This window comes from Crocodylus porosus, unplaced genomic scaffold (genome assembly GCF_001723895.1).
Source record: "Crocodylus porosus isolate Cpor-Errol unplaced genomic scaffold, CroPor_comp1, whole genome shotgun sequence".
Taxonomy (NCBI): domain Eukaryota; kingdom Metazoa; phylum Chordata; order Crocodylia; family Crocodylidae; genus Crocodylus; species Crocodylus porosus.
Window position 1 is genome coordinate 29,553,829 of NW_017728886.1, and position 5,707 is coordinate 29,559,535.

The following is a 5,707-nucleotide window of genomic DNA, read 5'->3' on the forward strand; positions in this document are numbered from 1 at the left end:
CTGACCCTAAGCACTATGAAACTATGATGTAACACAGGCTGCCCTCTAGCCAGTTTTTATGGCACATCATGGGATTAATGACTGGATACCATGGGAGCCTATCACTTGCTCACTAGGAGACTGGACCATGGGAAAAATGGAGGCATCTGTTACCTATAGTGAGGCAAAATGCCACAAAAGGAATATGCAATTTAATGTTGAACTCAAAGCACAGAGTTAAAAAAAATGACTCATAGATTCATAGATGTTAGGGCTGGAGGGGACCTTGAAGATCATCAGGTCTAGCCCCCTGCCCCAGGGGCAGAAAGTCAGCTAGGGTCAAAGTATCCCAGCAAGATAAGTATCCAAACGTTGCTTAAAAGAATCCAGAGTAGGTGTCTGCATCATTTCTGGAGGGAATCTGTTCCAGGTCTTTGGGGCTTGGACAGTAAAGCCATTTTTTCTTATGTCCAGCCTGAAATGGTCTTGGAGGAGTTTATGACTGTTGGTCCTTGTTTTACCTTGGGGCACTCTGGTGAACAGATGTTCTCCCAGATCCTGATGTACACCCCTCATGTATTTTTAGGCAGCTACCAGGTTCCCCCTGAGCCTGCGCTTTTCCAGGCTGAAGAGTCCCATGGCTCTCAGCCTCTCTTCGTAAAGCCTACTCTCTTGCCCTCTGATCATGCGTGTGGCTCTCCTTTGGACTCTCTCAAGATTCTTGACTTCCTTCTTGAATTAAGGAGCCCAGAATTGGATGCAGTATGTGGCCTCACCAAAGGCCAGCTGCGGCCTCACCAAAGCCAAGTACAGTGGGAGGATGACATCCTGAGATTTACTTGAGAAGCATCTATGGATGCAAGCCGAAGTTTGGTTAGCTTTACCAGCTGCGACATCGCATTGGTGGCTTATGTTCATCTTGTGGTCAATCATGACTCCCAAATCTCTTTCAGCAGTGGCGCTATCAAGCGTAGCACTACCGAGCCTATAAGGATGCTGCAGGGTTTTTTTCCCTGATGTGGAGTACGTTAGATTTATTGGTATTGAACATCATTAGGTTTGTATCTGCCCACTTACTAAGTTTATCCAAGTCATCCTGGATCAGTAGCCTGTCCTAACGTGTGGATGCTATGCCCTAAAGTTTAGAGTCGTTGGCAAACTTAGCCAGTATGCTTCTGACACCAATGTCCACATCGTTGATAAAGATGTTAAAGAGAACCAGTCCAAGGACAGAGCCTTGGGGGATGCCACTGGTCATGGAGCACCATAGTTATTAGCTACCATCGACCACTACTCTTGGAGCCAATTTCCCAGTCATCAGACTGTGGTGTAGTCAAGGCCACAGTTGGCCAATTTTTCCATGAGGATGTCATGGGACACCAGATCAAAGGCTTTTTTAAAGTCCAGATATATGACATCAATCTCTTCTCCCTTGTCCAGGTGATACGTCAGCTGGTCATAGACGGAGATGAGATTGGTCAGGCAAGACCTTCCTGTGACAAACCTATGCTGGCTATCCCTCAGGATGTTGCCCTCAGCCAGCTTATCCAGAAAGGTCTCTTTGATAATTTTCTCCAGAATCTTATTGGAGATTGAGGTCAAGCTGATTGGCCTGTAATTCCTGGGATCTACTTTCTGCCCTTTCTTGAAGATGGGTACCACACTGGCCTTCTTTCAGTCTTCAGGTACTTCACCTGAGCACCATGAGTTTTCAAATATGTTTGCCAATGTTTGGGCTATGACACCTGCCAGCTCCTTGAGTACTCTAGGGTGTAATCTGTTAGGACCAGCTGACTTGAAGGTGCCCAGTCTCTCAAGATGATCCTTTACTAGATCAACACCGATGCTGGGTATAAATACGCCCTCACTCTGGCCGTCCCTTGTCATGCTAGGCAGGGTGGTCCCATTGGACTGATGAAAGACCAATGCAAAGTACCCATTTAGTAGTTTGGCCTTTTCCTGGATGTCGGTTATCAGCTGTCCTGTTTGGTTCAGCAGGGGTCCAATGTTACCCTTGCTTATTTTCCAACTCCCTACATATCTGAAAAAGGACCTTTTGTTGTCCTAGATATGTGAAGTCAAGTGGAGCTTAGTTGCAGCCTTGGATTTCCTGATCCTCTCCCTGCAGGTACAGACCAGTGCTGAGACTAAACATTTTGATTTCAGAATACATAAATCTTTTATTTAGAATGGAAGATGTTAGATTTCCAATAGAACACATTTAGAATCTTTTATCCTGTAAAAAAAAGCTTGCTATTTCACCTTTTCAGTCTGACTTAGAGTGAAAGGATCAATTTAAGTATTGGCTTCTATGTGGGACAAACTCCGCGTTTCAGTAAACTCTACTAGTAAGTGTTGTAGGTGCAAGTTTCCCTTTATGGAATTTCCACACATCAGCCAGTTCCTTGTCCCAGTATAACTGATGTAAAAAAAATACTCACCTCCATGTTGGCTCTGGATTTCCAGCACTCTTCACTGGCAGTGCATGGTCATGGGGTGGTGGATTGTTACTCCTGCAGGCAGGCCCAGGAGTCAGCCTCCCCCCTTTCCTACCTCAGTCTAAACACAACAACAAAACTTCCCCTACCTCTCCTATCCAGGGAACGGGCTTCACCACAGTGTTTCAGTGTTGCCTTTTTTTCCGGCTTCCCTCCTTCCCCAACAGCATCTCTGGTGGAGTATTTTAACTTCCTCCAGGGCCAGCCAATCATCCCCATCAGCAGAGCATCCATCTAGGTGGGCTATTACTCTAACCCTCTGCAGCTAGACTTCAGCCTCTGAGCCATGCACCTTGTTACATGTGGGTATTACAAGAAACCCCTGAAGATGTACGTTCCCTTCCTAAAAGGGGTTCTACAGAAGAGATTGTATACCCAATCATTGCATAATCTTTACTTTCCTGTTCTCTGTTTCAGGCTGCAGGGGGAATGAAAAGGTCTATCCTGCATGTCCAAATTATGTCATACATCTTTTTACAGTGGCAGTGCATCAAGAGTAAACTATAGCTTCAGTGAGTTACATTACTGAAAATCAAGCCTTCACTTCACAGTACAATATGACACACTGTGAGATTAATTATTTAACATTCTAATTACAAAATGGAAACACACCTTTCATAATTCCACTCTCCGAAAGGAACGAGTGAACAATTAATTACAAGCAATGATAATTCAGATACTTAAAGATAATCTATCAATCAATCTGCACGGCAAAATTAATTTAATAATCCACAGATATGTAACTGAATCAAACATAAGGAAACTGTTCAAGAATAATTAGTACAAGTAGTTAAACACTGAGATACCATAGCAGACTAATCATTTTTTGAGATCCCTGTCAAGACATAACATATCTATAGCTGCACAAATGATATATCTTCTGTAGGTCCAATATCTTGCTTTCTTCAGTGATCCAAGAACTCTCAGCTCACCAAGAAAGGGATATGCAGCCAGATGAGAAGGACCAGCTTTGTGAAGGACCAGGTAATCCAAGGTTGTGAGTAGAAATAACAGGTGATACTATACGAGTATTCCACACCGATTTTCTGTGGAGACCTAATTTAAAGGATCTCCCTATTATAGCCTTCTTAGAAAGCATTTTAGGTTTTTTAAATAATTTCTTAACACTCAAATCTGTTACATCTCATCTTCCTCTGCCCTGAAATCTCACTGCCTTCTAGACAAAGCCCCCATGTGATCTAATTCACACTCCTGTCAACTTACGCTACCCCTCTTACAAGTCTCCTGCACTGCAACATCCCTCAGTTGACAGCGCTCTTCCTTTTCTCTTGGACAGCAACCAAACTTGCTTTGCATCTTAGGTACCAAAATCCTCCCTTACTTCCCAGATGGCCCTACCTCTTAGTTTCTAGTTCTTTTCTAGTCATCAAGATGCAAGAGACTTGCACTAGCCCTCTCCTAAGCACCTGCTCTGTCATAAAAATCACTTGGATATTGGGTCTATGGGAAAGTATAGGAAGATACTGGATTTGAAACAAAATGACAAATCAGCCTGACCTTGATACCTGAAAATATCATGGAGCAGGTCTTCATAGAACCTATTTGGAAACACCTAGAAGATAACAAGTGATCACAAACAGCCAGCATGAATTCACCAAGAGCAAGTCAAACCTGGCCAACTTGATTTCCTTCAGTAAGGTTACAGACTCTCTGGAGAGGGGAGAACAATGTGGGTAATAAATCTTGACTTTAGCATGGCTTTTTGATGGTGTCTCTCACATCATTCTCATTAGCAAACTCAGGAAATAGACAAAAGTACTATAAGGTGGATATAAAACTGGTGTAATCATACTCAATGAGTAGTCAGCAATGGCTCAATGTCTAGCTGGCTGGAGCTAGCAAGCAGAGTTCCTCAAGGGGCTATCCTGAATCAGTTAATAACTTGGATGGTGGAATTAAGTGCAAATTTAGCAAATTTGAAGATGACACCAAGTCTGGTGGAGTTGCAGACACTCTGAAGGGTAGGGCTAGGATCCAGAATAACTCAGACAGGCTGAAGAAATGGTCCAAAATCAGAGGAGCTTACACTCATTCATGTTGAATGTCTTGCTCCTGGATAGGAACGTTTGCATGCATAAATACAGACTGGGTAATTATTGCTTACACTGTAGTACTGCAGAAAAAGATCTAGGGTTTATGGAGGATCATAAACTGAAGGTGAGCCAACAGTGTACTCTTGCTGCAAATAAAAAAGCCAACAGTGTAATGGGTTGTATAAACAGGAATGTTTCTTGCAAATCAAGGGAAATGATTCTTCTGTTCAGAACTGTTGAGGTCTTACTTGGAGGACTACATCCAGTTTTGTGCACACACTTCAAGGAGGACATGGACAATTTTGAAAGAGTCCAGGGGAGAGTCACAAAAATGATTAGGGGCCTGGGAAGCATGACTGTTGAGGAAAGGTTGAAAGAACTAGGATTATTTAGCCTGGAGAAGAGAAAACTGAGTGGAGAACTTAATCAGTCTTCAAATACCTGAAGGACAATGCATCGGACCTGAGCCACAGTGGTAGCCATGGTTCCCCCCAGGTGGCTGTGCTGCCCCTGCCTGGCTTTGTCTCCAAGACAGATCCCCCCCCCCCCGATTACTTTCCTGCCACACCTTGTTCTTATTAAGATTTAGATAAAGGTAGTCGCCCCCAGGAGTTAGAGTGAGTCTCTGTCTATACATCATCATTTGATGCTGCGGCTAGTAAAGCGAGCACAACGCTGGCGCTTGCATTCATAGATGCTTCTCAAGCAAATCCCGGGACGTCATTCTCCCCTTGTACTTGGCCCTGGTGAGGCTGCAGCTGGAGTACTGCATCCAGTTTTGGGCTCTGCAATTCAAAAAGGATGTGGAAAAGCTTGAGATGGTGCAGAGGAGAGCCACATGCATGATCAGAGGGCAGGAAAACAGACCTTATGATGAGAGGCTGAGAGCAATGAGGCTATTCAGCCTGGAAAAACGCAGGCTCAGGGGTGAGCCATCTATAAGCTTATCAGGGGTGCTCATCAGGATCTGGGGAATGACTGTTCACCAGAGCCCCCCAAGGGATGACAAGATCAAATGGTCACAAACTCCACTGTGACCGGTTCAGGCTGGTCATAAGAAAGAATTTCTTCACTGTCCGAGCCCCCAAGGTCCGGAACAGACTGCCACCTGAGGCGGTTCAAGTGCCCACTTTGAATGCCTTCAAAACACATTTGGATGTTTATCTTGCTGGGATC